Genomic DNA, 18,759 nt, shown 5'->3' on the forward strand with positions numbered 1-18,759 from the left:
AAAGAAGAAAGCAAAAGTTCTTTGAATTTCCATTACCCACAGACAATCACCATATATATTTTGGTGTATTTTTTTCTAGACTTTCCGTCATATCAGTTCTCAAGTTTTAGAATATGTAGAATTACCTGCAGTTTGTTAAATTACAGATTGTAACACCTCATCCTTGGAGATTCTAATTGAATAGGTTTGGGATGAAGCCCAGAATTTTTCACTTTTAATGAACATTAAATCATCTTGAGTTATTCTAATACACATTATTTTTACACCAACCTTTGATACATTCTGATGTATGTATATTAATATATTAACTCCTTTTTATGTTGAGATGGGGAGGTTTAATTATTCATCTCTCTAAAAGAGCTGAGTAATATATCATCAGCTTATTGGCGCTGGTTTCCTTAACCATCAACAGTAGTCGGAGAGAAAACCAAACAATAGAGCTATGCTGGGGGCACAGTGTAGGTTCTAATGAGAGACAAAGGTGCTCGTGTTTCAACCCGGTCCTAGGAATACAGCAAACAGTAATCAGTTCCTACTAATTTCCAGCCTCATCACAAAGTAAGCAAGTCCTAGGCTATTTCCAATTATTATTCCTATTTCAAAAGTAATTATTATGTTTGGATATACATCATTATGCTCTAGTGCATTTCTTTCTCTAAATAGATTGTTTTGACTTGCAGAGATCATGGCAGATGGAGGCAGGACTAGATTGCAGCTCCTGCTTGGATGGACAAAGAAGTATGTGGAGGCTCACATTATGAACTTTTGCTCCAGAATGACTGCAAGAATAAATCAGGAAAGCCGAGAGAACCCACAGACCTTCAAAAGAAAGTGGATTGCTCCTGCAGGACTGGGGAGACAGCCGAAATACTGAGAGTGCCCAAACTGTGGAAGTGTTGCAAAGGGGGATCGTCTGCCCCCAAAACACACACCCTCACTAGGGAACCTGAAGGTCTAGATCACGAAAAAAGATCTGCATGAGTTGTGTGAACCTTACCTGGAACTTAGTCAACTTAGAGAGCTGAGCGAAATACAGGGGTAGAGGAAGCAGCAGGAAAAGCCCTGTGGGCTCACTGGGTTCCCTAGAAAGCAATTTCTGCCTTGCCTCACAGGGGTCCTTGTAGGGGGGCTGACAGAGGCATTGGGAAAAGGCCACAGGGAGAAGAACACCTCTAGCTGAACTCTGTGACAATTTGAACTGATCGAGAAGTCTCTGGGTCAGAACTCAGGGAAAGGTGTGAATCCAGTGTGCAGACTCCATAGGCGGAGGAAGTGCGAAAACCCTACTTGCCTTTGCAGCTGGGAGATGGGCAGCCGGGACAAGTTCTCAGTCCTGCTCACCCACTGCCTGGAAACAGACCCGGTGCTACTGGGGGGACACAGTGGGAGTGAGACTAGCCTTTTGGGTTGTGTGGGAGCTGGGTGAGGCCTGTGACTGCTGGCTTTCCCCTACTTCCCTGACAACCTGCATGACACAGTAGAGGCAGCCACAATCCTCCTAGGAACATAACTCCATTGACCTGGGAACCATACCCCTATCCCCCACAGAAGCCACAGCAAGACCTGCCCAAGGAGAGTCTGAGCTCAGACATGCCTAGCCTTGTCCCCACCTAATGGTCCTTCCCTACCCACCCTGGTAGCTGAAGATGAAGGGTATATACTCTTGGGAGTTCTAGGGCCTGCCCACTGCCTGTTCCTCCCCATACTACCACAATTGATGCTTTCTTGAAAGTGCCACCCCCTAGGCCAGGCACAGTGGCTCACACCTATAATCCCAGCACTTTGGGAGGCTGAGGCAGGTGGATCACCTGAGGCCAGGAGTTTGAGACGAGCTTGGCCAACATGGTGAAACCCCATCTCTACTAAAAATACAAAAATTAGCCAAGCGTCGTGGCAGGCACCTGTAATCCCAGCTACTCGGGAGGCCGAGGCAGGAGAATCGCTTGAACCTGGGAGGCGGAGGTTGCAGTGAGCCAAGATTGTACCATTGCACTCCAGCCTGGGGGACAAGAGCAAGACTTAGTCTGAAAAACAAGAAAGAAAAGAAAAGAAAAGGAAGGAAGGAATGAAGGAAGGAAGGAAGGAAGGGAGAAAGAAAGAAAGAAAGAGAGAGAGAGAAAGAAAGAAAGAAAAGAAAAGAAAAGAAAGAAAGAAAGAAAGGAAGGAAGGAAGGGCAGGCCACCTCCTGGCAGGAGGCCAACAAGCACAAAAATAATGCATTAAATAGAGTCCATTTTATCCCCCTGCCACTTCCACTGAAGCAGGTGCTGGTATCCATGGCTGAGAGACCCATAGATGGTTCACATCACAGGACTCTATGCAGACAACCCCCAGTACCAGCCTGGAGCCTGGTAGACTTTCGGGGTGTCTAGACTCAGAAAAGAGATAACAATCTCTACAGCTCGGCTCTCAGCAAGCCACATTGCTAGGAAAAGGGGGAGAGTCCTACATCAAGGGAACACCCTATGGAACAAAAGAATATGAATAACAGCCTTGAGTCCTAGACCTTCCCTCTGACAGAGGCTACCCAAATGAGAAGGAACCACAAAACCAACTCTGTTAGTATGAGAAAACAAGGTTCTTTAGCAGCCCCCAAAAACCACACTAGCTCACCAGCAATGAATCTAAACCAAGAAGAAATCCCTGATTTACCTGAAAAAGAATTCAGCAGGTTAGTTGTTAAGCTAATCAGGGAGGCATCAGAGAAAGGTGAAGCCCAATTTAAGGAAGTCAAATAATAATATAAGAAATGAGGGGATACATTTTTAATGAAATAGATAGCATAAATAAAAAACAATCAAAACTTCAGGAAACAGTGGATGCCCTTATAGAAATGCAAAATTCTCTGGAAAGTCTCAGCAACAGAATTGAACAAGCAGAAGGGAGAACTTCAGACCTCAAAGACAAGGTTTTCAAATTAACCCAATCCAACAAAGACAAAATTATAATAATAATAAGAAAATATAAACAAAGCCTGCAAGAAGTCTGGGATTATGTTAAATGACCAAACCTAAGAATAACTGGCATTCTTGAGGAAGAAGAGAAATCTAAAAGTTTGGATATTTGGGGGAATATCTGAGGAAAACTTCACCAGCGTTGCTAGAGACCTAGACATCTAAATACAAGAAGCTCAATGAACACCTGGGAAATTCATTGCAAAAAGATCATTGCCTAGGCACACTGTCATCAGGATATCTAAAGTTAAGACAAAGGAAAGGATCTTAAGAGTTGTGAGGCAAAAGAATCAGGTAACCTATAAAGGAAAACCTATCAGATTAACAGCAGATTTCTCAGCAGAAACCCTGCAAGCTAGAAGGAATTGGGGCCCTATTTCAGCCTCCTTAAACAAAACAATTATCAGCCAAGAATTTTGTATCCAGTGAAACTAAGCTTCATAAATGAAGGAAAGATACAGTCTTTTTCAGACAAACAAATGCTGAGAGAATTCACCACTACCAAGCCAGCACTACAAGAACTGCTAAAAGGAGCTCTAAATCTTGAAACAAATCCTGGAAACACATCAAAACAGAACCTCTTTAAAGCATAAATCTCACAGAACCTATAAAAAAATACAATTGAAAAAACAAAAAAAAAGAAAAACCAAGTATACAGGCAACAAATAGCATGATGACTGGAATGGTACCTCATAACTCAATACTAACATTGAATGTAAATGGCCTAAATGCTCCACTTAAAAGATACAGAATTGCAGAATGGGTAAGAATTCACCAACAATCTGCTGCCTTCCAGAGATTCACCTAACACACAATGACTCACATAAACTTAAGGTAAAGGGGTGGAAAAAGACATTCCATGCAAATGGACACACAAAATGAGCAGGAGTAGCTATTCTTATATCAGACAAAACAAACTTTAAAGCAACAGCAGTTAAAAAAGACAGAGAGACATTATATAATGATAAAAGGCCTTGTCCAACAGGAAAATATCACAATCCTAAGTATATATGTGCCTAAAAGTGGAGCTCCCAAATTTATAAAACAATTACTAATAGACCTAAGAAATCAGATAGACAACACCACAATGATAGTGGGGGACTTCAGTACTCCACTGACAGCACTAGAGAGGTCATCAGACATAAAGTCAACAAAGAAACAATGAACTTAAACTATACCCTGTAATAAATGGACTTAACAGATATTTACAGCACATTCTACTCAACAACCACAGATATACATTCTATTCATCAGTGCATGGAAATTTCTGCAAGATAGGCAATATGATAGGCCACAAAACAAGTCTCAACAAATTTAAGAAAATGAAATTATATCAAGCACTCTCTCAGACCACAGTGGAATAAAACTGGAAATCAACTCCAAAAGGAACCTCTAAAACTATGCAAATATATGGAAACTAACCTGTTCCTGAATGATAACTGGGTCAAAATGAAATCAAGATGGAAATTTAAAAATTCTTTGAACTGAACGACAATAGTGACACAACCTATCAGAACCTCTGGGATACAGCAAAGGCAGTGCTAAGAGGAAAGTTCATGCCCTAAACACTTACATCATAAAGACTGAAAGAGCACAAACTGACATTCTAAGGTCACACTTCAAAAACTACAGAAACAAGAACAAACCAAACCCAAACCTAGCAGAAGAAAGAAAATAACCAAGATCAGAGCAGAACTAAATGAAATTGAAACAAAAAAATATACAAAAGATAAGTAAAACAAAAAGCTGGCTCTCTGAAAAAATAAAATTGATAGACCATTAGAAAGATTAACCAAGAAAAGAAGACAGAAAATCCAAATCAAAATAAGCTCAATTGGAAATGAAACAGTAGATATTAAAACTGACACCACAGAAACACAAAAGATCACTATGAACACTTTTATGTGCATAAACTAGAAAACCTAGAGGAGATGGATAAATTCCTGGAAAGATACAACCCTCTTAGCTTAAATAAGGAAGAATTAGATACCCTGTACAGACCAATAACAAACAGTGAGAATAAAATGGTAATAGAAAAAATAACCAACAAAAAAAGTCCAGGACCAGACAGATTCACGGCAGAATTCTACCAGACGTTCAAAGAAGAGTTGGTACCAATCTTATTGACACTATTCCACAAGATAGAGAAAGAGGGAATCCTCCCTAAATCATTCTATGAAGCCAGTATCATCCTAATACCAAAACCAGGAAAGGACATAACCAAAAAAGAAAACTACAGACCAATATCCCTGATGAACATAGATGCAAAAATCCTTAACAAAATACTAGCTAACTGAATCCAAACATATCCAAAAGGTAATCTACCACGATCAGTGGGTTTCAGGGATGCAGGGATGATTTAACATATGCAAGTCGATAAATGTGATACACCACATAAACAGAATTAAAAAAAAATCACACGATCATCTCAATAGATGAAGAAAAAGCATTAAACAAAATCCAGCATTGCTTTATGATTAAAACTCTCAGCAAAATTGGCATACAAAGGGCCGGCCACAGTGGCTCATGTCTGTAATCCCAGCACTTTGGGAGGCTGAGGCGGGCAGATCATGAGGTCAGGAGATTGAGACCATCCTGGCTAACATGGTGAAAACTTGTCACTATTAAAAAATACAAAAAATTAGCCAGGCGTGGTGGTGGGTGCCTGTAGTCCTAGCTACTCAGGAGGCTGAGGCAGGAGAATGGTGTGAACCTGGGAGGTGGAGCTTGCAGTGAGCCAAGATCGCACCACTGCACTCCAGCCTGGGCAACAGAGTGAGACTCCATTTCAAAAAAAAAAAAAAAAAAAAAAAAAGGCACACAAGGGACATATCTCAATGTAATAAAAGCCATCTAAGAAAAACCCACAGCCAATATAATACTGAATGGGAAAAAGTTGAAAGCATTCCTTCTGAGAACTGGAACTAGACAAGGATGCCCACTGTCACCACTTCTCTTCAATATAGTACTGAAAATCCTAGCCAGAGCAATCAGACAAGAGAAAGAAATAGAAGGCATCCAAATCAGTAAAGAGTAAGTCAAACTGTCACTGTTTGCTGATGACAGGATTGTTTACCTAGAAAACCCTAAAGACTCCTCCAGAATGCTCCTAGAAATGATAAAAGTATTCAGCAGTTTCTAAATACAGAATTAATGCACACAAATCAGTAGATCTTCTATACACCAACAGTGACCAAGCTGAGACTCAAATCAAAAACTCAACACCTTTTACAATAGCTGCAAAAAAAATAAAATACTTAGGAATATACCTAACCAAGGAGGTGAAAGACAAGGAAAACTACAAAACACTGCAGAAAGAAATCACAGACAACCCAAACAAATGGAAACACATTCCATGCTCATGGATGGGAAGAATCAATATTGTAAAAATGACCATACTGCCAAAAAAAGCAATCTACAAATTCAACACCATTTCCATCAAAATACCACCATCATTCTTCACAGAACTAGAAAGAACAATCCTCAAATTCATAAGGAACCAAAAAAGAGCCTGCATAGCCAAAGCAAGACTAAGCAAAAAGAACAAATCTGGAGGCATCATATTACTTGATTTCAAACTATACTATAAGGCCATAGTCACCAAAACAGCATGGTACTGGTATAAAAATACACACATAGACCAATAGAAAAGAATAGAGAACCCAGAAATAAAGCCAAATACTTAGAGTCAACTGATATTTGACAAAACAAATAGAAACATAAAGTGGGAAACCTTACTCAACAAATGGTGCTGGGATAATTGGCAAGCCACATGTAGGAGAATGAAACTGGATTCTCATCTCTCACCCTATATAAAAATCGACTCAAGATGAATCAAGGACTTAAATCTAAGACCTGAAACTATAAAAATTCTAGAAAATATCATTGGAAAAACCCTTCTAGACATTGGCTTAGGCAAGGATTTCATGACCAAGAACCCCAAAGCAAATGCAACAAAAACAAAGATAAATAGCTGGGACTTAATTAAACTAAAGAACTTTGCACAGCAAAAGGAACAGTCAGCAGATTAAACAGACAACACACAGAGTGGGAGAAAATCTTCACGCTCTATACATTTGATGAAGGACTAATATCCAGAATCTACAACAAATTCAAGTGAATTAGCAAGAAAAAACAAACAAACAATACTATTAAATTAGTAAGAAGAAAACAAACAATCCCATCAAAAAGTGGGCTAAAGACATGAATAGACAATTCTCAAAAGAAGATACACAAACAGCCAACAAACATGAAAAAATGCTGAACATCACTAATTATCAGGGAAATGCAAATAAAAATCACAATACAGTATCACTGTACTCCTGCAAGAATGGCCATAATCAAAAAATCAAAAAATCAAAAAATAGACGTTGGTGTGGATGTGGTGAACAGGGAACATTTCTACACCGCTGGTGGGAATGTAAACTAGTACAACCACTATGGAAAGCACTGTGGAGATTTCTTAGAGAACTAAAAGTAGAACTACCATTTGATCCAGCAATCCCACTACTGGGTATTTACCCAGAGGAAAAGAAGTCATTACATGAAAAAGGTACTTGCACACATATGTTCATGGCAGCCCAATTCACAATTGCAAAAACATGAAACCAACCCAAATGCCCATCAATCAACGAGTGGATAACTAAACTGTTGTATATACATGTATACTACGGAATACTACAGCCATAAAAATGAATTAATGGCATTTGCAGAGGTCTGCATGAAATTGGAGACTATTATTCTAAGTGAAGTAACTCAGTAATGGAAAACCAAACATCATATGCTCTCACTTATAAGGGGAGCTAAGCTATGAGGATGCAAAGGTATAAGAGTGACACAATGGACTTTGGGGACCCGGGGGAAAGGGTAGGAAGGGGGTGAGGGGCAAAAGACTACAAATTGTGTGCAGTGTATACTGCTCAGTTGATGGGTTCAGCAAAATCTCACAAATCACCACTAAGGACCTTACTCATGTAACCAAACACCACCTGTTCCCCAATAACCTATGGAAATAAAAATAAATAAATAAATAAATAAATAAATAAATAAATAAATAAGTTTTTAAAAAATGTTAGACTGTGGGTCCAAAATTATACATATTTTATTTTTTAATAAATTCCATTAGATTACTTTACAAAAGTGTGTAGCAATAACACTCCCACCAACAAGGTGTAAGAATGCATCATTCTCCATATCCTTGCTAACACTGAAAGTATTCATTATTAATATTATTAAGGCTTGAAAACCTGATGAGAAGAAAAAGTGCCTATCATTGTTGTAACTTTTTTTTGAATAATAGCTGGGTTGAGCATCTTTTCACATATTCACATATTTAATGACAACTGTAATTTTTCTATCAATTTTCTATTTATAGCTTTTCCTTATTTACTTAGTTGATAGCTCCTTATTGATTTTTCCTAACTTTTATTTTAGATTCAGGGGTACATGTGCAGGTTCGTTATATAGATAAATTGTGTGCCTCGGGGGTTTGGTATACAGATTTTTACCCAGGTAATAAGCATAGTATCCAATAGGTAGTTTTTTGATCCTCTCCATCCTGCCATCCTCCACCCTCAAGTAAGCCCCAGTGTCTATTGTTCCCATCTTTGTGTCCGTGTGTAGTCAATGTTTAACTTTCACTTATTAGCAATAACATGTAGTATTTGATTTTCTGTTCCTCAGTTAGTTCGCTTAGGATAATGGCCTCCAGCTCCATCCATATAGCTGCAAAGATCATGATCTCATTCTTACAACTTTATAGTATTCTATGCTGTATATGTACCACATTTTCTTTATCCAGTCTACCATTGATGGGCATCTAGGTTAATTCCATGTCTTTGCTATTCTGTATAGTGCTGTAATGAACATATGTATGCACGTGTCTTTATGGTAGAATAATTTATGTTAATTTGGGTATATATGCCCAAAAATGGGATTGCTGGGTTGAATGGTAGTTCTAAGTTCTTTGAGAAATCACCAAATCACTGTGCCTTCCACAGTGGCTGAACTAATTTACATTCCCACCAGCAGCGTATAAATGTTCCCTTTTCTCCATGACCTCGCTAGCATCTGTTATTTTTTAACTTCTTGTAATAGCCATTCTGACTGGTGTGAGATGGTATCTCATTGTGATTTTCATTTTCATTTTTCTAATCATTAGTGATGATGAGCATTTTTTCATATGCTCATTGGCTCAATGTATATCTTCTTTGGAGAAGTGTCTGTTCATATCCTTTGCCCACTTATTAGTGGGGATGTTTTTTTCTTGCCAATTTGTTTAAGTTTCTTATGGATTCCAGATATTAGACCTTTATCAGATACACAGTTTGCAAATATTTTCTCCCATTCTATAGGTTATCTGTTTATTCTATTGATAGCCCTTTTCTTTCTATGCAGAAGCTCTTTAATTAGGTTGCATTTGTCAATTTTTGTTTCACTGCAATTGCTTTTGGTGTCTTCATCATTAAATCTTTGCCCAGGCACATGCACAGAATGGTTTTCCTAGGTTTCTTCTATAGTTTCAGGTTTTACATGTAAATCATTAATCTATCTTGAGTTGATTTTTGTATATCGTGAAAGGAAGGGGTCCAGTTTCAATCTTCTGCATACGTCTAGCCAGGTATTCCAACATCATGTATTGAACAGGAAGTCCTTACCCCACTACTTATTTTTTCAAACATTGGCAACTTTTTGTCAACTTGTCAAAGATCAGAGATTGTAGGTGTGCAGCATTATTTCTGGGCTATTCTGCTCTATTTGTCTATGTGTCTGCATTTGTATAAGTATCATGTTGTTTTAGTTACTGTAGCCTTGTAGTATAGTTTGAAATTGGGTAACATGATGCCTTCAGCTTCATTCTTTTTGCTTAGGATTGCTATGGCTATTCAGCTCTTTTTTGTTTCCTAAGAGTTTTATAATAAGTTTTTCTAATTCTGTGGAAAATGTCACTGGTAACTGATAGGAATAGCATTAAGTCTGTAACTGCTTTGGGCAGTATGGCCATTTTAACAATATCGAATCTTCCAATCCACGACCATGGAATGTTTTTCCATTTGTTTGTGTCCTCTCTGATATCTTTCAGTACTGTTTTGTTATTCTCATTATAGACATCTTTCACCTCCTTGGTTAGATGTATTCCTGGGTATTTTACTTTTTTGTGGCTATAGTGAATGAGATTGTGTTCTTGATTTGGCTCTCAGCTTGGACATTATTGGTGTATACAAATGCTACTAATTTTTGTACCTTGATTTTATACCCTGAAACTTTGCTGAAGTTGTTTATGAGATTTAGGAGATTTGGGCAGAGACTATGGGGTTTTCTAGGTATAGAATCATACTATCTGCAAATAGAGATAGTTTAACTTCCTCTCTTCTTATCTGGATGTCATTTATTTCCTTGTATTGCCTGATTGCTCTGGATAGGAATTGCAATACTATGCTGAATAGGCATGGTGATAGTGGGCATCCTTGTGTTGTTCTGGTTCCGAAGTGGAATGCTTCCAGCTTTTCCCCATTCAGTATGATGTTGGCTGTGGGTATGTCATAGATGGCTCTTATTATTTTAAGGTATGTTCCTTCAGTGCCTAGCTTGTTAAAGGTGTTTAGCATGAAGGGATGTTGAATTTTCTCAAAAGCCTTTTCTGCATTTATTGAAATAATCATGTGGTATTTGTTTTAAATTTGGTTTATGCGATAAATCACATTTATTAATTTGTGTATTTTGAACAAGCCTTGCATGCCAGGGATAAAGCCTACTTGATCAAGGTGGATTAGCTTTTTGAAGTGCTGCTGAATTTAATTTGCTATTATTTTACTGATAATTTCTGCATCTATGGTCATCAAGAATATTGGCCTTAAGTTTTCCATCTTCTGTGCTTCTGCCAGATTTTGATGTCGGAATGATGCTGGCCTCATGGAATGAGTTAGGAAGGAGTCTCTCTTCCTCAAATTTCTGAAATAGTTTCAGTAGTATTGGTACCAGCTCATCTTCATACAGCTGATAGAATTCAACTGTGAATCCATCTGGTCCACAGCCTTTTCTGGTTGGTAGGCTTTTTATTACTGATTCAATTTTGGAACTCATTATTGGTCTCTTGAGGGATTCAGTTTCTTCCTGGGTCAATCTTGGGAGGTTGTATGTTTCCAGGATGTATTCATTTCTTCTAGGTTTTCTAGTTTGTGTGCATAGAAGTGTTCATAATAGTCTCTGATGGTTTTTTGTATTTCTGAGCGGTGACGTATAATGTCTCTGTTGTCATTTCTGATTGTGTTTACTTGGATCTTCTCTCTTTCTTCTTTATTAGTCTAGCTAGTGGTCTATCAATCTTATTTATTGTTTCAAAGAATCAGCTCCTGGTTTTATTGTTTTTTTTTTTTTTTTCCCTCATCTCTATTTCCTTCAGCTCAGCTCTGATGTTGGTTATCTCTTTTCTTCTGCTGGCCTTGGGGTTGGTTTGCTCTTGTGTTTCTAGTTCCTCTAGGAATGATGTTAGTTTGTTAATTTGAGAGCTTTCTGACTTTTTAATGTTGGTGTTCAGTGCTATAAACTTTCCTCTTAACACGCTTTATCTGTGTTTCAGAGATTTTGGTATGTCTTATCTTTGTTCTCATTAGCTTAAAAAATGTATTGATTTCTGCCTTAGTTTAATTGTCATTCTGGAGCAGGTTGTTTAATTTCCATGTAATTGTATAGTTTGGAGGAATCTTCTTAGTATTGGTTTCTGTTTTTATTGTGCTGTGGTCCAAGAGAGTGGTTATTATTTCAGTTTTGTTGAATTTGCAGAGAATAATTTTATGGTTGATTTTGTGGTTGATTTTAGCTTTTTGTGGCACAAGCATATGAGAATAATGTACACTCTGTTCTGAGTGGAGAGTTCTGCAGATATCCATTAGATGTATTTAGTCAAGTGTCAAGTTCCAGCTCCAAATATCTTTGTTAGTTTTCTGCATGAATAATCTAATACTGTCAGTGCGTTGTTGAAGTCTCCCACTATTATTGTGTGGTTATCTAACTCTCCTCATAGGTCTCTAAGAACTTGTTTTAGAAATCTGGGTGCTCCTGTGTTAGGGGCATATATATTTAGGATACTTAAGTCTTCTTGTTGAATTGAACCCTTTACTATTATGTAATATTTTTCTTTCTTTTTTTGATCATTGTTGTTTTAAAGTTGGTTTTGTCTGAAATTAGAATAGCAATCCCTGGTTTTTCTTGTTTTCCATTTCTTGGTAGACTTCTCTCTACCTCTTTACTTTTGGCATATGCGTGTCATTGCTTGTGAGATGGGTCTCTTGAAGACGGCCTGTTCAACTCACCCCTTACACAGTGGACACTAAGGCCAGTCTCAGTGCTCAGCTGCCCCATGCAGGGTTTCCAGCTTCCTCTCCCTTCAGCCCAGAGTCTGTGCCCTTCCCCTGTCCACCCTCAATGTCTTCTCTCTGAAGAGCTGCTCAGAGTGTACTCTATGTTCTCTTCTCTCAGTGGGAGATGTTCTCCCTTGCTGCATCTAGTCATCCATCTTGGCTCTCTCCCCCTTATTCATTTTTGAAGTTCTTTTCTCATGTTAGGGACATTAACTCATGGTCTGCCAGTTTTGTAAATATTTTATTCTTGATTGTGGTTTGCTTTAACTTTGTTTGTTGTAACTATTGCAAAAAATTTCATATATATTTATAGTCAAATACTTTTATTTTTTATTTATGATTTCTGGGTGTCCAGTCTTAGATAAGGACTTCCTAACTGAGAACATGCCCTTAAATTTTATGGTATGTCTATAATTTTATTTGTACATTTAGATTGTTCACTAATCTGGAATTTTATTTCTGCCTAAGGAAGAGATAGGAGTCTATGTTTTCACATAGGAAAATAGCAAACTTTACAGAGGATTAAATATGCAAAGCTTTCCTTACTGATTAGAAATATTACTTTAGGTGTATTATCAAATTTCTTTTTATATTTGCATATGTTTCTGGACTCTATTCTGTGTCAGTGCTTGTTGTGATTACAATTTAGATTTGTTCTAAAGTTTACTTACAATATTTTAGAACTCTAAAGCACTATGATTTTCTGCCCAGATTCTCTCAAACCCTTGGACACTTACACTTACAAATAAATCTTAAAATAAAAGCACCCAATTAAAAAGAAAAAAAACCCCCACATATTAATAGTCAATTGGTCTTCAACAAAGGTGCCAAGAATACTCAATGGGGAAAGGATAGCATCTTCAATAAATGACATGGGAAAACTGTATACATGCAGAATAATGAAATTGAATTCAATCTGCATCTACACAAAAACCATCTGAAAAGAGATTAAAGACTTAAATGTAATTCCTGACTCTATAAAACTGCCAGAAGAAAACATACAGGAAAAGCTCCATGACAGTTGTCTGGGCAATTTTTTGGATGTGACCTCAAAAGCATAGGCAACAAAAGCAAAAATAGACAAATGGGATATATAATTAAAAAGCTTCTGCATAGCAAACATCAGAGTGAAGAGGCAACCCATGAAATGGGAAAAAGTATTTCCAAACCATATGTCTAATAAGGAGTTAGTATTCAAAATCTATAAGGAACTCAAACAACTTGACAGCAAGAAAACAAATAACCCAATTAAAAATTGGACAAAGGGGCTGGGTGCAGTGGCTCATGCCTGTAATCCCAGCACTTTGGGAGGCTGAGGCGGGTGGATCCGAGGTCAGGAGATCGAGACCATCCTGGCTAACACAGTGAATCCCTATCTCTACTAAAAAGACAAAAAATTAGCCAGGCGTGGTGGCGGGCGTCTGTGGTCCCAGCTACTTGGGAGGCTGAGGCAGGAGAATGGCATGAACCCGGGAGGTGGAGCTTGCAGTGAGCTGAGATCATGCCACTGCACACCAGCCTGGGTGACAGAGCCAGACTCCGTCTCGAAAAAAACAATTTTTGGACAAAAGATCTGAATAAATATTTCTCATAGAAGACATATAGATAGCCAACAGGTATATGATAAAATGCTCATTAAGGAAACTAAATTAAAGCTACAATGAGCTACCATCTCACAGCTTTCAGAATGGCTATTATAAAAAAGACAAAAGATAACAAATGTTGGTGAGAATGTGGCGACAGGGAACGTTTGTTATGATGTTGGTGGGAATGTAAACTAGATGTTATAAAAAAACAATTGGGAGGTTCCATGATAAATTAAAAATAGAAATGCCAAATTACCTAGTAATCCATTTACTGGCTATATACCCAAAGGAATAAAAATAGTACATCAAAGAAAACTCTATACTCCCATGTTCATTGAAGCACTTTTCACAATAGCCAAGATGTGGAATCAACCTACATGTCCATCAGTGGATGAATGGATAGGAAATGTGGTATATATATATATATATGAAAATCCTGTGAATTGCGACAGCATGGATGAACCTGGAGGTCATTACGTTAAGTGAAATAAGCCAAGCACAGAAAGACAAACAGTGCATAATTTTGCTTATATGTGGAATCTAAGAAAATTGAATTAATTGAAGCAGACAGTAGAATGGTGGTTGCCAGGAGCTGGGGGTGAGGTGAGAGGAAATGGGGTATGTTGGTCAAAGAATATAAATTTTCATTTAGACAGCCTAAATAAGTTCTGGAAATCTAGAGCATAGTGACTACAGTTAACAATAAAGTATTACATACTTGAAAATTGCTAAGAGTAGATCTTTTTTTTTTTTTAATTTTTTTTTTATTATTATACTTTAAGTTCTAGGGTACATGTGCATAATATTCTCACTAAAAAAGGTAACTATGTAAGGGGATGGATATGTTAATTTCGCAAATGTGGTAATCACTCCACAATGTAAACATCTATCAAAACATCATGTTGTATACTGTAAATATATACTTTTTTATTATACTTTATGTTGTAGGGTACATGTGCACAACATACAGGTTTGTTACATATGTATATATGTGCCATATTGGTATGCTGCACCCATTAACTCGTCGTTTACATTAGGTATATCTTCTAATGCTATCCCTCCCACTACCCCCACCCCACAACAGGCCCCAATGTGTGATGTTCCCCTTCCTGTGTCCAAGTGTTCTCACTGTTCAATTCCCACCTATGAGTGAGAACATGCAGTGTTTGGTTTTCTGTTCTTGGGATAGCTTGCTCAGAATGATGGTTTCCAGCTGCATCCACGTCCCTACAAAGGACATGAACTCATCCTTCTTTACGGCTGCATAGTATTCCACGGTGTATATGTGCCACACTTTCTTAATCCAGTCTGTCATTGACTGACATTTGGGTTGGTTCCAAGTCTTTGCTATTGTGAATAGTGCTGCAATAAACATACGTGTGCATGTGTCTTTACAGCAGCATGATTTATAATCCTTGGGGTATATACCCAGTAATGGGATGGATGGGTCAAATGGTATTTCTAGTTCTAGATCCTGGAGGAATCATCACACTGTCTTCCACAATGGTTGAACGAGTTTAAAGTCCCACAAACAGTGTAGAAGTGTTCCTGCTTCTCCACATCCTCTCCAGCACCTGTTGTTTCCTGACTTTTTAATGATTGCCATTCTAACTGGTGTGAGATGGTATCTCATTGTGGTTTTGATTTGCATTTCTCTGATGGCTAGTGATGAGCATTTTTTCATGTGCCTGTTGGCTGCATAAATGTCTTCTTTTGAGAAGCGTCTGTTCATATCCTTTGCCCACTTTTTGATGGTTTTTTTTTTTTCTTGTAAATTTGTTTGAGTTCTTTGTAGGTTCTGGATATTAGCTCTTTGTCAGATGAGTAGATTGCAAAAATTTTCTCCCATTCTATAGGTTGCCTGTTCACTCTGATGGTAGTTTCTTTTGCTGTGCAGAAGCTCGTTAGTTTAATTAGATCCCATTCATCAATTTTGGCTTTTGTTGCCATTGCTTTTGGTGTTTTGAACCTTAGAGTCCTTGCCCATGCCCTGTATCCTGGATAGGTATTTGCCTAGAGTTTTTTTCTTCTAGGGCTATTATGGTTTTAGTTCAACATTCAAGTCTAATCCATCTTGAATTAATTTTTTGTATAAGGTGTAAGGAAGGGATCCAGTTTCAGCTTTCTACTTATGGCTATCCGGTTTTCCCAGCACCATTTATTAAAATGGGGGAATCCTTTTCTCCATTTCTTTATTTTTGTCAGGTTTATCAAAGATCAGATGGTTGTAGATGTGTGGTAGTATTTCTGGGACTCTATTCTATATTTCCATTAGTCCTAGATCTCTGTTTGGTACAGTACCATGCTGTTTAGTTACTGTAGCCTTATAGTATAGTTTAGAAGTCAGGTAAGCGTGATGCCTCCAGCTTCTTTTGAAAGCCCAGGATTGTCTTAAAAACAATGTAGGAGTCTTTAGTTCCATGGACTTTAAAGGCAGTTTTTCCAGTTCTGTGAAAGCTCGTTGGTGGCTTAATGGGGGATGGCTGGATCTATGAAATTACCTTGGGCGAGATGGCCATTGTCATGATATTGATTCTTCCTATCCATGAGCATGGGATGTTCTTCCAGTTTGTTTGTGTCCTTTTTATTTCATTTGGGCAGTGGTTTGTAGTTCTCCTTGAAGAGGTCCTTTACATCCATATGGTTGGATTCACATAAATTATTTTATTCTCTTTGAAGCAATTGTGAATGGAGTTCATTCTTGATTTGGCTCTCTATCTGTTATTGCTGTATAGAATGCTTGTGATTTTTGCACACTGATTTTTGTATCCTAGAGACTTTGCTGGGATTGCTTATCGGCTTAAAAGGAAGTTTTGGGCTGAGATATTAGGGTTTTCTAAATATACAATCCTTATCATCTGCAAACAGGAACAGTTGACTTCCTCTTTTCCTAATTGAATATCCTTTATTTCTTTCTTTTGCCCGATTGCCCTGGCCAGAACTTCCAATACTATGTTGAATAGGAGTGGTGAGAGAGGGCATCCCTGTCTTGTGCCAGTTTTCAAGGGGGAACACTTCCAGTTTTTGCCCATTCAGTATGATATTGGCTGTGAGTTTGTCATAAATAGCTCTTATTATTTTGAGATACATTCCATCAATACCGAATTTATTGAGAGTTTTTAGCATGAAGAGCTGTTGAATTTTGTGAAAGGCCTTTTCTGCATCTACTGAGATAATCGTGTGGTTTTTGTCTTTGGTTCTGTTTGTATGCTGGATTATGTTTATTGATTTGCATATGTTGAACCAGCCTTGCATCCCAGGGATGATCATGGTGGATAAGGTTTTTGATGTGCTGCTGGATTTGGTTTCCCAGTATTTTATTGAGGATTTTTGCATCAATGTTCATCAGGGATATTAGTCTAAAAATCTCTTTTTTTGTTGTGTCTCTGCCAGGCTTTGGTATCAGGATGATGTTGGCCTCATAAAATGAGTTAGGGAGGATTCCCTCTTTTTCTATTGATTGGAAAAGTTTCAGAAGGAATGGTACCAGCTCCTCCTTGTACCTCTGGTAGAATTCAGCTGTGAAACAGTCTGGTCCTGGACTTTTTTTTGGTTGGAAGGCTATTAATTATTGCCTCAATTTCAGAGCCTGTTATTGGTCTATTCAGGGATTCAACTTCTTCCTGGTTTAGTCTTGGAAGAGTGTAAGTGTCCAGGAATTCATCCATTTTTTCTAGGTTTTCTAGTTTATTTGCACAGAGGTGTTTATAGTATTCTCTGATGGTAGTTTGTATTTCTGTGAGGTCGGTGGTGATATCCCCTTTATCATTTTTTATTGCATCCATTTGATCCTTCTCTCTTTTCTTCTTTATTAGTCTTGCTAGCGGTCTATCAATTTTGTTGATCTTTTCAAAAAAAAACCAGCTCCTGGATTCATTGATTTTTTGAAGGGTTTTTGGTGTCTCTATTTCCTTCAGTTCTGCTCTGATCTTAGTTATTTCTTGCCTTCTGCTAGCTTTTGAATGTGTTTCCTCTTGCTTCTCTAGTTCTTTTAATTGTGATGTTAGGGTGTCAGTTTTAGATCTTTCCTGCTTTCTCTTGTGGGCATTTAGTGCTATAAATTTCCCTCTACACACTGCTTTAAATGTGTCCCAGAGATTCTGGTTTGGTGTGTCTTTCTGGTTTCAAAGAATGTCTTCATTTCTGCCTTCATTTCGTTATGTACCCAGTAGTCATTCAGGAGCAGGTTGTTCAGTTTCCATGTAGTTGAGCGGTTTTGAGTGAATTTCTTAATCCTGAGTTCTAGTTTGATTGCACTGTGGTCTGAGAGACAGTTTGTTATCATTTCTATTCTTTTATATTTGCTGAGGAGTGCTTTACTTCCAACTATGTGGTCAATTTTGGAATGAGTGCAATGTGGTGTTGAGAAGAATGTATATTCTGTTGATTTGGGGTGGAGAGTTCTGTAGATGTCTGTCAGGTCTGCTTGGTGCAGAGCTGAGTTGAATTCCTGGATATCGTTGTTCACTTTCTGTCTCAGTGATCTGTCTAATGTTGACAGTGGGGTGTTAAAGTCTCCCATTATTATTGTGTGGGAGTCTAAGTCTCTTTGTAGGTCTCTAAGGACTTGCTTGATGAATCTGGGCTCTGCTGTAATGGGTGCATATATATTTAGGATAGTTAGCTCTTCTGGTTGAATTGATCCCTTCATCATTATGTAATGTCCTTGTCTCTTTTGATCTTTGTTTGTTTAAAGTCTGTTTTATCAGAGACTAGGATTGCAACCCCTGCCTTTTTGTTTTCCATTTGCTTGGTAGATCTTCCTCCATCCCTCTATTTTGAGCCTTTGTATGTCTCTGCATGTGAGATGGGTCTCCTGAATACAGCACACTGATGGGTCTTGACTCTTTATCCAATTTG

The 18,759-nt window shown here is 37.9% G+C and overlaps 1 protein-coding gene across 1 annotated transcript in view; it reads right to left on the reverse strand.

Moving 5' to 3' along the window:
- LOC101017895 (dynein heavy chain 14, axonemal) overlaps window positions 1-18,759 on the reverse strand; it is a 294,249-nt gene that overhangs the window by 215,384 nt on the left and 60,106 nt on the right. The gene's annotated exons all lie outside the window — the stretch shown is intronic.

This window comes from Papio anubis, chromosome 1 (assembly GCF_008728515.1).
Source record: "Papio anubis isolate 15944 chromosome 1, Panubis1.0, whole genome shotgun sequence".
Lineage (NCBI taxonomy): Eukaryota > Metazoa > Chordata > Mammalia > Primates > Cercopithecidae > Papio > Papio anubis.